This window comes from Manacus vitellinus, unplaced genomic scaffold, assembly GCF_001715985.3.
Source record: "Manacus vitellinus isolate BGI_N305 unplaced genomic scaffold, ASM171598v3 scaffold_10_pilon, whole genome shotgun sequence".
Taxonomy (NCBI): Eukaryota; Metazoa; Chordata; class Aves; order Passeriformes; family Pipridae; genus Manacus; species Manacus vitellinus.
Window position 1 is genome coordinate 8,344,981 of NW_021938838.1, and position 17,825 is coordinate 8,362,805.

General features: G+C 46.3%; 1 protein-coding gene across 1 annotated transcript in view; it reads right to left on the minus strand.

Annotated features, from left to right (window-relative positions):
• Window positions 1-14,602, minus strand: part of ANKRD11 (ankyrin repeat domain 11) — a 111,390-nt gene extending 96,788 nt beyond the window's left edge. Inside the window, exons 1-2 of the mRNA XM_029964550.1 lie at window positions 14,585-14,602; window positions 13,411-13,490 (exon numbers count right to left, since the gene is read on the minus strand). The gene's annotated coding sequence lies outside the window, so the exon portion shown is untranslated. The remainder of the gene's footprint in view (window positions 1-13,410; window positions 13,491-14,584) is intronic.
• Between the last annotated feature and the right edge of the window lie 3,223 nt (window positions 14,603-17,825).

The following is a 17,825-nucleotide window of genomic DNA, read 5'->3' on the forward strand; positions in this document are numbered from 1 at the left end:
ACTTCCAGGGACAGGGCAGCCACAGCTTCTCTGGGCAACCTGTGCCAGGGCCTCCCCACTCTCACAGGGAAGAATTCCTTCCATATATCTAATCTAAATAAATTTTTCAGCATAAAACCCTTCCCCCTTGTCCTTTCAGTGTTTGCACTTACCCTCTTACATGCATTAACCAGACTAAAATTCCCCAAAACTCAGCTGCTCTGACTCTAGATGACTGGGATGAGAAGGATGGCTGACAGCACATACTGCCTGCGATCAGAACACACAAGGGGGGCACACCAGTGCCAACTGGGCAGGCCTGGGCAGAGCCCCCACACTGACAGAACCCTGTTCCCCACAGCTACTTCACTGCAGTGGAACACAGCAGCTTCCCAAGGCCAGCAGTTCACGAGAGAATTAACTGCTCCAGAACCAAAACTAGAAGAGTAAGCACAATTTATTTTGCCACATTCTTAAAATGAAATAAGAAAACATTTAAACGCTACAGCTTATTTAGATAATACACACTGGAAGACATCTTTTACCGCTGGCAGCTTGAAAGAAAAGAACATAATTACAATTCCAAGCATGAAATGAGCTCTCTTCCACACATGCCTGAACCAAGTCTGACTGTTTCACCAGCTGTAGGGAATCAAAGCCGGCACAATTCAACAGAAAGGACAGAAAAGCAGCAGCTCTCGATGCCTTTAACCTGGTAATTGCACAGCACCTGGATCCGGCGGGGCTGCAGAGGGTTGAGCAGTTGCAGATGTGCAGCTGATGTGGTGCAGGAGCATTTGATTTCCCTGGAATGCGGGACCCCAAACAATGCATCTGTGTGCAGGCCCACCCCACGGCCGGGTGTGGGCCCAGGGGACACATAAAAGCCAACATTATACTACAAGGGAAGAGAAAAAAGCCCCAGCGTGAGCTTGACTTGTTTAACTAAGAGAAAAACAATGTCAGCTTTGGTCAAAGTTTGTGCCAGAACGACCAGTGGCCACTTCCAGAGACATTCTTTGTTCAAGTGCTTCAACACTCCCTTGCTCCACTGGCCGCCCAAAATCACAAAGGTACAGAGGGGGATGCTAAACCCAAATCCTCAGCAACATCTGCCCCTCCTGCTCCTCACAGAAATTGTTCAAACAGCTCCAAAACAGAGCTCTTGGCATTATGTCGAGAGGGAATCATGCACTGACTCTTCTCCTCTCTGAACTGTCAGTGTGACACAGAGTCTACTTGTTGCCCCATGGGTTTCACATCTGCTTTTCTCAAAGCCTTCAAGTCCTCACCCTGCACCAGGAAAAACAAGCCTACGACCCTTCTCCTGCAAATCCAAGCTGAGCTTCACACACAGCCCTGGGAAAGCCCCTGGGCTCAGGTGCTGTGGCCTTGCCTTCTGCACCACAGCCTGCAGCAGCCAGGCTCCGGCTCCACAGCTTCCCAGGAGCAGCTGGGAATTCTGGCTTGGCCGCCAGCACCACACGTACACAGTGACACAGGCGTCCCTCCAGCCAGAGCAGTGACATCAAACAGAGCTGAACAACGGGACAAAAACAAACCACATGAGAGTTAACATTGCTGGACTGAGAGTAACTCCAAACTTGACCCTGGATTTGAATAAACCTTTCCACAAGAACTGAATTCTACTGAGAGGAGGAGCTGGGAGAGCTGCTGCCCATCATTCTGCTGGGGAATGAGAGGAAGCCTGACTTGGAAGGTTTATTAAGGTATCCTGACCCCCAGTACCACCAAGGCAATCCCCTGTTAGTACAGAAGCATCAGTGCTGCTGTTGGAAAATATTCTTACATGTCCAATGAAAAGAGAAACCAACACTGCAGCTCAAAGAAATGAACGTTTCCCCTTCCAGTCTGCACAGACACATGCAGATAACTCTGTAAGCTTGCTTGGATTTGGAACAGAAGTAGAATTCCAGCCCCCAGCACAGTGTCACAGAATGTCCCGTGTCACTGCACAATGCTATTTGTGCCCTTGCAGCATTTCCAGGCTGACATTCCCAGCCCTCCAACACTGCCAGCCTGGAGACACCCCCATAGCCTCCCAGTAGAGCCTGGCCAGCACTGGGACTGTCAAGATGAGCACTCCCCATCCCTGGAAGTGTCCAAGGCCAGGCTGGACGGGCCTTGGAGCAACCTGGTCTAGTGGAAGGTGTCCCTGCCCATGGCAGGGCATGGGATGAGATCAGCTTTAAGGTCCCTCCAAACCATTCCATTATTCCATGAATTAATGCCCCGGGATATGGCACAGAGAGCTGACACCACTCCAGAGCTCAAACATACAAACCCAGAAGTGTTTCTGTGTTTCAGAAGAGCTGGCCCCACCACCCACTCACGAGATGGCCATGGCAGCCAGGCCTGGTTGTGCCCTCTCCTCCTCCTCCTCAATCAGAATTTCAACAAAGGCTTCACCTGAGGCCAGCTTGGCACAGGGATTGTTGGCTTAAGGCTGTGACCCCACAAGAGGACACAGGCAGAGTGGGAGGGATGGGTGTAGCCTTCTGCTGTGTGCTCAGAAGGCGAAAGAGAAGCAATTCACATTAAAAAAAAAGATAGTTTTAGGTCACTTCTCTATCATTTCAGCTGAATTAAAATGCAACATTTAAATTGCAGTGATTTCCATGTGCAATTTTAGCTACTGCACTAAGCTTCATATGAAAAGTTTAAAAAGAGGACTGGCTACAATAAAGTAAAAAAAAAAAAATCAGCAAACCTGACAAAACCCCACCAACATCATGAATATCTATATGAAATCACACAATCCTGAGTGCATGTTGAGATATATAGATATATGCACACTGACATTCTGCCTGGAATCATCCAGAGATCTTTTCTTCCCCATTTTTCAACCCCAAAAGGATTATTACCATTTCTTTCCAGACGAGACCTTCTGCCAACATTCTGGAGGGCTGAAATCCAAACCACACATAGTTCAACAACAGCAGAGTTGAACAAAAAGGAAAACTAGAGCTTTTTTTATTTTAATTATACCTTGTGAAAGTACAGCCGAGCAGGGGGGAAAAAGAAGTCCAAGTCATTGATTAATTCCAGAGTAATGAGGAAGGTTCATGGCACACTAAAATACCTATTTTACTAAGTTTATCAGATTTATCACCAGCCTTTAAATGGCTAAACTGGAGGTGGTTCTCCAGGAAAGCTCTCACTGCTGGAATTCTCACACTGCAATGCCTGAGAGTCCCCAAATTAATACTTTTACAGGCAAGGGTTTCATAACTGGGTCAAAGCAGGGGGGTGACGGCATAAATTCTGCCTCACCCAGCAGAAAAAGCCAGGATCAAGCTCCTTTCCCAGGGATCCCCGAGGTTTTAACAGGGACAAAAATTCCAACTTTGCAAAACAGCAAAATCCAGGCTCTTTCAACACCTTTTAATTGAAGCTGTGCCAGGACCGTGTCTGGAATTCTGATCCCACTTTCTCCTGAGCTGGAGCACAGCTTTGTGCTGGCAGCACCAGAAACAGGAGGTTTTCAGGAATAAAAACATCTAAATCTGCATCAAGGGGTAAAGCTACAAAGAATCCCAGCAGAAAAGAGACTGGAAAAGAGCAATTGGGAACTAGGTCTACTCTGAGGTATCTGATGGATCCTTAGTACTGAACATTCCCATGCTAAAGCCATGAACACTTATGGTTTTAACACAAACTGTCTCACTCCTTTGCCCAGGACACTCTGTCCTCCTTGTTTGTATCTGAGAGTTGTTCCAACAAAACGTATTTAGGAGTATAAAACAAATAGAGTCCAGGACTTTCTTCATTCCTCAGAGCTACTGTAAATTAAATATTAATATAGAAACTATTTCTGTGAGCAAAGGAAAGTTCGGTATGGGGAGATTTCTTTTTTCCCCCCTGATGTCTCACTCACAAAAGTATTCACTTTAAAGTGACACCTGACTTTAAAGCCACTGTGTCCTCTGGGGCAGGAGCATCAGTGGGAGCACAGGATTCCAAAAGCAGCTGGACTTGCCTGTGTTTCTGGTAAAAACCATACAATTTGTCTGGTGACAGCACAGAAAATCACTGTATTGGAGGGTAATTTTAATCCCCTATTATAATTAATTCAGCATTACAAACCAGGAAGTCTCGGCCTACGGCAGTATCCTGAAGGTATCCAACTTACAGACAGAAGTACCAAAAGAGACCACCAACGGGGGATCAAACCAGCAATTGATCACTTCACTGGCAGCTATTTTGGTGTGTAGACCAAAGCTGAGCTTTTTTTTTCCACATCATTTTGCTTCAGCACCCAGGGTGTTTGGGAATGCAAGGCTGAGGAATAACTCGGCTTGGGCCACAGCACTCTGCGGACACATCACTGGAATTCCATCCTGCTGTTATGCCCAGCTCACTGCTCCAGTTATCCAGCCTGAAGATCTAATTAAACTTCTTGCTCATCAGCACCTGAGCTCACTCAGGAGCGGCTCAGAGCTCGGTGCCATTTCTCAAGGAGGAAAAAAGGAGGTGAAGCAGCTCTGAAGGCTCCTGTGGGCAGAGACCATCCATCCACATTCCTCTCATGGAGTCACAGAACAGTTTGTGCTGGAAGGGATCTCAAAGCTCATTCCCTTCTACCCCCTGACAGGGGCAGGGACACCTTCCACTAGACCAGGTTGCTCTAAACCCCATCCAACTTGCCCTTGAACACTTCCAGGGATGGGGCAGCCACAGCTTCCCTGGACAACCTGTGCCAGGGCCTCAACACCTTCAGAGGGAAGAATTTCCTTCTAATATCTAATCTAAATCTCCCCTTCTTTCAGTTTAAAGCCATTCCTTCTTGTCTTGTCACTCCAGCCTTTGTCCAAAGTCCCTTTCCAGCTCCCCTGGAACCGTTTTAGGCACTGGAAGGGGCTCTAAAGTCTCCCTGGAGCCTTCTCTTCTCCAGGCTGAACACTCCCAGCTCTTCCAGCCTGTCTCCAGAGCAGAAGGGCTCCAGACTTTGGATCAACTTGGTGGCCTCCTCTGGACTTGTTCCATCTGGACAGGTCCAAAGCGTCATGTGGGACTTGGATAAAAAACCCTCCTTGGGTCCCCATCCCACAATCCCTGCACAACATGGGAATCAGCCCCAAGGACAGTATCTGGCTACAGGAAATCCAAACTGCACTTCAACTGGAATTGTGGCTGACCTTGAAGTAGGGGACATTTAAAAATACATCTGCATGTGCACATAGAGCTGTGGGTATTTTAAATGCTTTCCTACCTCAGCAAGCTTGAGGTCAAGGGAATGAGGGAAGTTTCTCCAGTTTATATACTCAAGGGTTTGGGTAAATTCATATATTCAGGTTCTCCTTATTTTATAGCACTAAATAACCAAAAACTGCTAGGAGAAAGAGGAGAATTTAGCAAAGGAAGGAGAATTCAGGCAAAGCCCAGAGGAGCTGCTATGTCGCTACTACCAGTTGGTTTAGACAGAGATTTCCTTCAGACTGTTGTAAAAGCAGCATTAAAAACAAGAGGAAAAAAGGATTCAGGCCTGGGCAGCTGCTACATCCAGCTGCAGTCCCGACTGGTGACAGGAAAAGAATACATGATTATTTTTCCTCATTATTTGTTTTCATGTTTTTATTTTGTCCAATTATTGACTACCTGTTGCCATTTGATTTTGACTCCGTAGAACTTCCATGCAGCACTAAAACGGTGTAATTATGTTAATGAACATAATTTACAATACAATAACGAGTAGACTTAGTACCAGTCTCTGAGGTTATTCAAGATAATCATGGAATCATGAAATACCCTGAGCTGGAAGGGACCCAACAAGGATCACCCAGTCCAACTTTCCTCATGAGGAAGTTGTAGACAGGACTCAGGAGCAGATTTGGTTTATTCCTTTATCCTTAAACCCTTCCTTATACCTCTCCAAAGTTACAGCTCCAAAGCAAAACTCTCTGATCACCATTTTTCCTCTAACCTAAAATAAATTTCTCTGAATATTTATTTCCTATATTATCTTCAACCCAAATGTGCATTTCTCTTACAACAGTTAATTCCAATTAAGAGAACACTGAAAGGCTTCCTGCAAAAAACAACTACAGGATATTGGCAAGACTACAAGAATGAGGTAAAAACTACTGAAGACAACAAAATAATTTTCTTCTGACTGTGCAACATAAAAAGAAAGTATATTTCTCATATGACACCCGTAATAAGTCTGGGTCCAGCAGAGAATAACCAGAGCTATTCAACGCTGACCTTTGAATCCTTGTACCGTTCAACAGCTGAAAAATTATATAAAAGGATAAAAATGGCCAAAATTAGAGAGCTCCTCCCGCCCTACCCATCCCTATCCACCAAACTGATCAGCTTCCCTCAGTTTTGCAGTTCCTCCAAATATTTCCCTACGTTCCCTTGCTGTCCATATCTGGCTGATCACTGGAGCTCTTCTCCATCCTGGGGGAGAGGCTGGAGGTGCCCACCTGAACACATCCAGCACTGCCACTGACACCCCATCTCTCACCAAACTGGTTGACAAGACTCCAGGAAATTCAGAATTAAGGTTAAATGTCAGCCAAGGAAACTCACAGGGAACATGCTCTGAAACCACCTGGCTCTGCCCCATGGAGTCTGAGCCTCCCTGTGAGGCACATGACAGCTTCTTAACTACAACTTTTCCTGAAAACCACTGCATCCTGAAAGCACTGACATTTTCTGAAGGGTACACCAGGAATCAATATTTTTACAGTATAGTACCCCAAGATGAGTCCAGACACACAGACTCCATCAAAATCCAAGTGTTGTTCTTTCGGATCAGACAGAACCCAACTTCTGCCATCAGTGGTGATTGCACCAATGGTGTGAAGCTGGGAAAACTGGACATTGCCTCAACAGAACCCCCAGGCATTTGCTCTGGAGTTTAGATAACCACCAAAATAAACATCTGGAAAACTGAACTCCAATGACACAGTAAGGAAGAGAATAAAAACTCCAGTGAACATCCGGCCTCAGGCAGGAAAGTCATAGAATCCCAGGATGGTTTGGGTTGGGAGGGACCTTAAAGCTAAACTCATCCCACCCCCTGCCATGGGCAGGGACACCCTCCACTAGACCAGGTTGCTCAGGACCCCAAGTCCTTTTGTATTAAAGTATCATCACCACCTGTTGTGTGACAGCATCGAACTGAACCCCAGTCCCCAGGACCTGCTGTCCCAAGCACAGTTAATGTGATATCAATACACCTTGATTCTGCAGCTTAAGCCTTGGAGTGAAATCCCAGCCCGGGAAAACTCAGGATAATATCACAGTGGTCTGTGTCTGTCCCACAATCAATGTTGTTTTCGGTGTTCCAGTGACTCCCACACCAGAACCACCAGCACTGCCTCCCCCTCTGTCACCACCACCACGTCAGCACCACCACGGCCATTCCACTTAGATTACTATTCACTAGGGCAAAAATAAACGAAAAATAAGAATCCATGACCAATTCTACTTGCAAAAGCAAACACAGCATCCATTCACAGTGGCGATTTCCTAAAATAACCCATACACACCCCTGCTGTCCCTGCTCCTCCTGGAGCGCTTCACCCAGAAAGGTGATGTTACACGAGCACATTCCTGGTTGATAAGGAGCCCTGAGCACTTAGTTCCCCAGAAATAGCTGCTGTGGTCCACAGTTATCCCTAATATCGATAACGACATGGATTTAAATTTCAAATAAATTCAGATGAAAGATTAAAGCAAGAACATCAGTTCCAGCACTGTGGAGATGCTTGTCTTCCATAATGAGGGAGCCCATAAAAATAACAAGGGAGAAGATTTACACCCAAGCTCCACCACAAAGAAAAAAAATAGGGAGTGAATTACTGATTTTTGCAGCTACTTAGTGGTAGGAACAGATGGTTCCAGGCAATAGTATTGACAACCTCAGAAGCTCCCACCCCCAAAGGTGAGCTGCTAAGTCTGTTCCAAATTCAAGAGTCAAAAGCATCGCAGCTGAGACGCCGCTCTCAGGGGAAGCGCCGAGGTTCAGCCAGTCCCACAGCCCCAGAAATGTGCTTCACTCACTGCTGCTCTGCCCCGGCCCTCTCCAAGGGCTGTGCCTTCCCAAAATGCCCCGAGGTAGCTCCTGCAGCCACCTGCCCGCTCCAGGGTAAGCTGGAGAGGTGGGGAAGGCAGACCACAGATGGAACAGCTCTGAGGTAAAGCAGAGCTGTCAGGGTTTGTCCACCAACCCAAAGCCACTTCTGAGGCCAAAGCCAGGCGTGCCAGCTTCCCAAAACACCCAGGCACAGGGAGCGCTTCCAGGAATTCCAGCCCCTGGGGGGCTCTGTCATGGGGAGCACAGCCAACAGCCCCTCACTCACTTCATGTCCACAATTTTCTGCAAAACACCCAAAAGCTCCCCTCTCTCAGTTCTTGTACATCTCCAGCAAAAGGAAACAATCAGCCCATCCAGTCACAACCCAAGATCAAAACACCCATTAAAACATTAACTTGTTAAAGACAATCCAGCCTTGGATTTCTGAAGAAGTCCAGCAAACCACCATAAAACAGGGATACCACACAGCACTGGAAAAACTGCTGAGCACCTCCCTGCTCATGTCAGACACTTGGGTGGCTCAGCCAAACCACCTTCCATACAAGGGTTCCATAAATTCACATACTCTGGATCACCTACTATTCTGCAGCTCCAAGCACAATTCCCACCTCACAGGGTGTCCAGCAGTCAGCATGTTCCCGTCAGACACTTGTAACCCCACTAAAGATGCCCAAGTCACTGATGCAGCTCCTTCAGCACTCCTGTGATATGAAACACAAAAAAACCCAAACTTTCCCCCACTTAAAGAACTCAGGGATTCAAACGTCAAAATCCCCAGGTTCACCAGCATCTACACAAAAGGGGAGGAAACTAGGACATTCCAAACTTCATTCCAGAAGTACAATGCTGAGCCTGGTCCTTCGGGGGCTCCTGGGGTGGGAACACCTCTTACTGCCAACTGCATCATTTGCACTCAATCACACCATGATGGACACCTTTGGAAAACAGTCACCTCCCAGTCAGAGTGTCACTTCCCCAGGGTGGGGACCAGAACTTTGAATAACAAGCTTCAGTGCTCCGTAAAACACGTGTAAATAAATAAACCCATCCAAACACTCCCCTCGCTCCCCAGGCCACAACCTGCCCCCAGCACTTTTACTTTCCCAAGAGGTCACACCCAGGAACGCCCTTGCACAACAATGGAAGCAGAACCGGCCTCTTACTCGCCAAAATACCTACAGATCCCTTCCTGAAATCCAGCCTCCCTGTGTCACCTGGGCTGGGTGGCTCAGGAAATTTTCCTATGTGAAGTTACAGACTGGCAGTTACTGGAAATGATGATCCCTTGCATTGTCTATGTTATGAGCTTGTTTTAATGAACTTTTTCCTAAATACAACTGTGATTTTTAAGTGTACATTATGTTAATTGATATAAATCTACATATTCCTAACTCAAAACTGTACATTGTTCAGTGTAGGTTACATTAGTGGATATAAATGTACAAAATCCCAACTCCAAAGTAGATTTCTTTTAAAAATTAGGATTTTTGTGGTCGCAATACAGTCTTATTCTCAAAGAATAAGATTATTCCAAACTAAGTAGAGTTAAGGAAAAAACCCCCAACTATTTTCCTTCTTTTTAGGCAATTATTGGCATGGCTTTCTCTAGTTCAAAACACAAGAGGAAGGAGGACAAGGTTGTATTTGGTTGTGGGTTGGTCTCATCAATAACTCCCATCTGTGCCGTGGATACACTCAGAGCTGAATTACACCCAAGGAACAAGTCAAGCGAGACATTTTTCAAAGCAGCCCCTGCTCAGCTCAGGTCTGTTCATTAAGGTGCTGCATTGTGCTCCAGCTTGGCTTATTAGCAGTGGAAAGGTCAGAGAAAGTGAATTAATGGAAGTGCTGCGCTCTCCAACATCTGACATGCAAGAGAGGAGCCTCCCTACCTACACTTCTCCTGAAAGGTACGTTCAAATTGAGGGCATGTAGGTGGCACCTGCCAAAAGTGGCATGTGAATAACATTGGCAATTTAACAAATTCTGGGAAAATACAGAGAACTGTAAAAGCAGCAATTCAACCACTCAAAGCAAATGCTTGTGCTGAGATTACAGTTGAAAAAGCAGCTTTTTCACGGGGACAGGGGGAAGGATTTAAAGCTCTTTCCTGTAGGTCTCAGCAGGGTTTTGTGTCCAAAAACTCAAGGCCTGTTTGACACACAAAGGAGCCCAGACTCACAGTTAAGCCACCTCTACTTAACCTCTGCTGGCAGTGAAGATATAGCTTTAAAAATTAAATTTAGACTTTGTCACTTCAGTGCTGTCCAACAGAGCACAGCCTGGACACCCAGGTTTACTGCTCCCAAGGGCTGTGAAGACCTATCTGCCACACAGGTACGACAGTGTACAAGCACCATGGGATGCTCTCCAAACCCACCTCCCCTTCCCAGGCCCGACCTAGGCATCAGCACAAACCCAAACTGGATCCTGTGAAACACTCCAGACAAACCTGCACCTGGAGAGCCACCCAGCTGCTTTACAGCACTCCCAAAATCTGTACTTTTTCAGGAGAAAGGGCTCCACAGCAAAAGTCAGCAAAGCCACAAACCACACAGCTCTACCTCTTTAATGCTCCATAGAATCATGGAATGGTTTGGGTTGGAAGGGACCTCAAAGCTCATCTTGTTCCACCCCTTCCATGGGCAGGGACACCTTCAACTATCCCAGGTTGCTCCAAGCCCCATCCAACCTGGCCTGGAACACTTCCAGGGATGGGGCAGCCACAGCTTCTCTGGGCAACCTGTGCCAGGGCCTCACCAGCCTCACAGGGAAGAATTTCTTTCCAATATCTCATCTATCCCTGCCTTTAGGCACTGGAAGAGCCTTCCCCTCAGAATTATTAACATGGCACTAGTAATTCCACTTGCCCGTGGCTTTCCCTCCATTCTCCAGGCCCTGCTTCATAACGCATCAGCTTCTCCCCCTGAAAGCCAATGTTCCCATATCCCAGGACCCCATGGAAAGCCACTCTCCTCGGCTCAGTGGTGACCAACATGCTAAAGAACAAAGACATGCTGGTGTTTTATTTTCTAACACCTCTCTCTAATCTGGAAGGGATAAGAACTGAAATACATGGAAAAAAGCCAGCAAGCTCATCAGAACACTTCTATGCAGAGAAATATCTTCCTGGTGGAATACTGAGCTCGATTCCCCTCAAAGCAGTAAAAATTGAGACCCATATACGAGCACATTTAAGAGCATTAATAGAAAAACATGGAGCATTTAAGTGAAGTCACGTTCCAGCTAAACAACGCTCCCATTATTGCAGCATCTGACTTTCCGAGGACAATTCAATCCTGGCAGCCTGGATTGTAATTGCTTTTCCACTACAGGCCTCAGCTTTACACTTGTGCCCTTCTCGGGAGGTCAGAGCAAGGCTGCAGCTCGGAAAACAATTCTGCTCCGTGCTCCTCATTCATCCTTTTAATCCCACACCTGCATATTCATTAGGAACTCCCTGAAACACCACTGCCAAGGCCACCACTAAAGCTGCTGCCTGGAGAAAGCCTTGGCCCCCCTGCTTCCCTGTGAAGGTGTTGGGAACACACAGATCTCTCCAGCTGTTGGTGCTGGGGAGCAATTGAGTCACCAAACCCCAGGACAAGCCCAACGTGGTGCAGCCATTCCTGCTGCCAACAGGAAAAAGAAGATACCACTGCCCAGAAAACTGGCTGCCCCATCCCTGGAAGTGTCCAAGGCCAGGTTGGACGGGGCTTGGAGCAACCTGGTCTAGTGGAAAGTATCCCTCCCCACGGCAGGGGATGGAACGAGATGGGCTTTAAGGTCCTTCCAACCCAAACCTTTCTGTGGCTACGACAAATTTGGCTTGTTTTGAGTAAACCCTTCCAAACAGGGTCACTCAAATACACCTGAATATTGGGTAAGTTTTTGTTATCCTGCTTTTAAAAAGGCAGTTTGCATTCAAAAAGCCAAACACCATTTACTTCAAAACTCAGAATTAAACATCTTCGTCCCCACTTAGGAAATAAAACAGGCAGCAAACAGCAACCAGCCTGGTTTATCACTGATGTCAGGGCTGAGCCAGGTTTCTCAGGGCCCTGCCGAGCTTCTAGGAAGGATGAAGGAGCTCCTGCACACGCTGGGAAAAGGGCTCAAACCTGATACACTGTAATTACTTAACGGCCCAGGGAGAGTCACTGATGCCTGCTCTGCTTTGTTCCACTGTGAAAGGCTTCTCCTGCTATTAATATTCACCAGGGGAAGCTGAAATAACATCTTGTCTCCACCTGAATACCTTGCAATTATTATGGACACACTAAATACAATGATTTTTATTTTCCCTCCCTCAAAATCCAGGACAAAGGGCACCTTCCAGCCTGTAAAGGCACCTGACAGGGCAAGGCTGGACTTCCACATGGAGCAACTCTCCTTCACCAACAGCCTTCCTCGTGATGACAACAACTTCAACACAAATAATCCCACTGCAGCAGGAACCCAGAGGTCAGCCAAGGACCAGAGCCCCAAGGCAGGAGCCACACACTGGAGTTATACACTGGGAGCCTTCTCCATAGGATTCCTGGGCATGCTGGGGGTGACCTTGAACCCCTCCATGACATGCACCGCCCAGATGAGCTCACACAGCCTTTAATCAGCTCCCAGCACATCAAACCACCAGCACTGCAGAAACACCAGCCACAACAATCCCAAAAAAACAGCCAGAACAACCCCTTGCCTCCAGTTCCATCCACACCACCGGGACTTCCAGGACAGCACCAGCCTCTATCATGAAACAGAGGCAAAAATCTCATTTTTCCCCCTAAACTGCACTCTACAACAGCCTGTTATTTCTACATCTGCTAATGCTCTCAAAAAGTTGAATCCTAACACTGAATCAAACTGTAGTCTCAGCAGATTGGGAGGTTTCTCTGCCCAAAATGAAACGTAGGTGCCATCTGTTTCAATTAGACTAATCACAAGGAAACATAACATTGGGAAACTAATAGACTTTGGGTTTTTTCAAGACATTTTGAAAGCAAAGAGAAAGAAAGAGGACCATGATATTATTTAATACTCAGCACCAACAACAACCTGCACAGTCTGCTGGGCAAACCTGTGCTGGAACTGCCCAGGCAGGAAATTTCACTTTTATTTCACTGAAGTCAGGGAAAAACTTGATATAATCAAAATTGTCTAAAATTAAAAAGGCACCTCAGAACTACAGACAGCTCCTAAGATATTCCTGGTTAGGAATATCATCCCATGCAATTTGCAATTTTTACCTTCAAAGTTCAGAAAATAAAGACTTTTAAAAAAGGCAAAACCAAACACTCCAACAGGGACACAAGCACTTATTAGGGAATAAACCAGAATATTTAGATAGAAATAAAGTCAATATTTACCGATTCCATAGTTGAAAGCTCTTCTTAGCAGGACATATATTAAAATCCAACAGAGGTGTGTCCCAAAAACGCTGTGTAATCTGAAAAACAGAGGAATAGGTCCATTAGAAAATTAAACCAAGGGAATTTTATTCACAACACGCACGCTGGATTTGGGTACGTGAAGGTTACCAAGTACAAACACTTGCCTAATCCAGAAATAAACTCCCTGATAACAAGTCTGCACAAACAGAGGAACACAAGGAATAGTGGAAGCTCAGCCGAGTATCCATCACATTCCATAACTTTCTGATAATAGATTAAAAAAAAAAAATCACTTGTCTCAAGGTTTCTGTGACCATCTGTGTGGTTTTAGAGCCAGTTTATTTACAAAAAAAGGTATGTCAGCTCCCGAACTGTGAGCAGCTCATGAACCAAAGACAGGCAGAGCCAGCATGAGCTCCCACGCCAGAAATTCACCTTCCCAAACAACTCACGGAATTATCCACACCACCACCACTCTCTTTCCAAGCACACCTTTGCTCTGAACAGCAGTGAATCCACTATGAACCTCCAACTTTATTTTCCAACCAGCTGTCATTGTACTTTCAAGGATATTTTTCCAGCTAAAAATTCCTGAAGTGAAATTTCCGATGCTGGGCAGGAACCAGCAGGAGCTCTCAGCACCCAAAGTGAAGGGGAATTACAGTCATTAACTGGCACATGAAAGGGTTGGCAGATTCCAAGCTCAAATCCTGCACTCCTCATGTTCCCAGGTCAGACGAGTCAGCCCAGGTTGCTCCATCCTGGAGGTCCCCCAGCTCTGCCCATGGCCCACCACCACGTCTGCTCACAAACAAATTCCCCCCCAGGCAGAACAACCCAGTCAGTTCCAGAGGATCCCCCAAGAGTCACAGTCATCCCCTGCAGAAGGGCTGAGTTTGGAATGGCACAAGTCACAGGAGAAAGGAAAAATCTGAACTACAAATAAGCCTGTTTGGGGGCTGGCAGTGTGGAAGAGCAGAGCTTGGACACAGCCACGTGTAAAACACTGCCTTATCCCAGAAAAACGGGAGCTTCTGCTACACTTCCACAGAGAAACAGGTCAGGAAAGGAACTTTTTGCAAAGAAATAAGCTGCTGATGCACTGCAGGTCCAACTGCTAAAGCCCAGTTCCGGAGGAGAGCAGCAGTACCTGAGGCACTGGGAGTACTGGGCCTTCTCCAGTCCAACTGCAGGTACTCTGTCCTGTACAAAGAGGTGAAAGGGTGAACTCCAAGCTCCACATCCTGCTCATGCTAAATTCCCCAAAATTCCACATCCTATCTCTAGACACTGCAAACCACACCAAGGGCACACAGTGACCAACCCCTGCTCCAGCTGACAGTGGGAAAATCTGGATTTCTCCCAAATTGCCCTTCCTTCTAAAAACAGAAGTGCTAAACCCCAATTTTTTACTCAAAAACTCACATATATAAAGTTACAAGTGGGGAACTACAAAGTACAAAACACTTCAGCTTTTGTTTGCTCCACTTCCAGCTGCCCCTTTCCAAGGGCTAAAGATTCCCCAACTCCAAGACCACCATAACTCCTTGGACCTCCACGTGCTGATGGTCTTCCTCCTCTTCCTCCTCTCATACTCACTGAGAACACTCAGCTTCTTGTGTTCTTTCCCCAAGTGCTCCCACAGAATCATTTAGGCTGGAAAAGACCTCTGAGATCATCGAGCCCAACCTTTAACCCAACACCACGTTGTCAACCACACCACGGCACTGAGCGCTCTCACATCCATGTTTTCACCGTGGGAATCCAACCACTGCTTTTAAACCTTGTTGTATCTATTATTCCTCTTCCAAATTCCATCTGCACAACTTCCAGGCCCAGCTCCCTCACATCACGCTCTGGAGCCCGACACTTCTTTAAACAGCATCAGATTTAGTTCCCCATAACGTTATCACACTGGGACTGGCCTTGCAGAGCAGGTGACAATTTTATACCTTATTGCTGCTCATCACCTTACATCTTCTGATTTAGCTGGATTTGGACATCTGCCTTCCAAGAATCACCCAGGAGGGACCCTAAGGCCAGCCAGGACAGACACACAGTGGAAGAGATAAGGAACCCCCGGAGAGCCTTGTTTGTTTTGGGAATCTTTCACTCCCCAACAAGAGCCAAAGGGAGGATGTCCAGATGAGCAACACAGCTGCATCCAGGGCAGAGCTGCTTCCAGCTGAGCCAAAGGAAGTCTTTGGAACCTCAGTGAAAAGGAGCAGGCCAATATAAACCCAAAAACCCAAAGGAACACATACGGGCACACAGTCCTGACTCAAATAAAGGAATCCTGCGGCAGGTAAACTTCTCCAGACAAGCAAAGAAAGTTTTTTGACATTTTTCTTTGAGAAGAGCAGGAGATACATGGCTACCTCATGGATTTCTCCGTGGCCAGGGAGTCCTGGAGCACTAAGGGATCCCCTGACACCAACTGCAGCCCTATGGAGCACAATAATACTTGCACAGCAACTTTTCCAGCAGGATTCCCCTTCTCATTAGTGCTGCTTTGGGGCAAGAAGTTGTTTTTGGATTCAAAGTCAGACTTGCATCAATTCAGATTTTCTGGTGATCCAGAACTAAGCAGCGTAACAGGATTTCAGGATGAGATTTAGATTCTGGTTGAGAGTAACTTCTGAATGGAAAAAATCTCCAGGGACTAGGAGAGCCTTTTTCCACAGCACTCATCTGCTTCCCTCACAATAATTCCACAAAGAGACAGAATTTCAATGAGGCAGCTCTCCGAGGGCTCCAGTGAAAATATACTCAGGGGAGCACACGGGACACCACGGAGCTCCTGCACTCAGATAAGCTCCATTTCCTCCAACACAGAATCAAGAGGGACCACGAACAACAAATTTGGAGGGAGGGGAAATCCAGAAGTGTTTTTCAAAGCACTTCATAGGCACGTTCAGCACAGCTTTGTGCCTGCCTGACCACACTGAGACAGCACAGTCAGAGCTTTCACCTGCTGGAATGGGGAAAAGAGTTGTTTCCAAGAAATCCCCATAAATTTGAGATAAATATCCAGCTGCAGTGCCCTCCAGCCTATCAGCAGCTCCCAGCCCAGCCATCTCCAGGCACACACACAAACTGTCATGTTCCACAGCCACTCTCGCCCTTTACGGAGAGATTCCCAGCAACAGGGTAAGCTCCAGGAGCTGCCTTTCACTATAGTTTCCAAATATTTCCACAGCAATCACATCCCAACTATGCTCAAACAGCGCCAATTACTCAAGCCAAAGCACAGAGAGAATTCCACTAGTCCTCAAAAAAACCTCTCAGTGTTTGAATGTGACAAAATCGTACCATCAAATAAAATTTAATTTGATGGCTTTCATAACTGAAGTAGGTGATATATTCTCAGTCTTAAAGTTCCTTTATTTTGCCCTGAAAATAATAGGTATGCTGAGAGCTACAGTTTTTAAAGCTCCTGTCATCTGTGCCACTTGATAAAAAATACAAAATAACCTGGTACTGTCCTCAAAAACACAGATCAAGACACTGGTGTGGGTGAAAAGCCCAAGGGTCAATTTCTCCCATTGTAACAAGCATGAAAGAAGATGTGATTCCTGTGGAACTAAACTGATCTTTCAGTGTTTTAACTGAAAGTCTCACATGGACAACACAGACTACAAGGAACTGGGGGGTTGACAGAAGCCTAAATTCAGGAATGACCAAGCTGCCTGGAGACCACCAGTGAACTAAGAGAGGTCAGGATCTGTGACCTCTCAGAATCCCAGAATGGTTTCGGTTGGAAGGGCCTCACAGTTCATCTCATTCCAGTCCCTGCCATGGGCAGGGACACCTCCAAGCCCCATCCAACTCACAGGGATGGGGCAGCCACTGCTCCTCTGGGCAACCTGTGCCAGGGCCTCACCACATAAGTATTTTTAACATGTTTCACATATTCCTCAAGATCTGTGCAAAAAAAAAAAAAAAGGCAGTTAAACCCTTTTATATCGTAAATGTTTGAATTTCATTAAGCCAGAAAACTAATTATCAGCAGAAGCTGAACATTTCACAGAGTTTATCCCTTGTAAGCACACAAGATGCAGCTGAGCAGTGAACTCTGAATTGCTGGACATACCAACGTCACTACTGGTTATCTGGTCTCTTCATACCAGATATTTAAAGTTTGCTACCATGACACAGGATATCTTAGAATCATCAACCTCTAAAACTATCTACTGTTTCTCCTGGAAAGATCCACAAAAGCAGCCTGAAAGGTACTTGGCAGAGTAAAAACCTGGGGCTGTCAGAAGAGCCCCAGCTCCAAAACCCTGCAGGAACTTGGAGAATCTTGGCATGATGTGGCATAGACTTTTCAATTCTGTGCACACAATTAGGAGTGCTGGAAACATAGGAGCACGTTCCCTCTTCTCCTC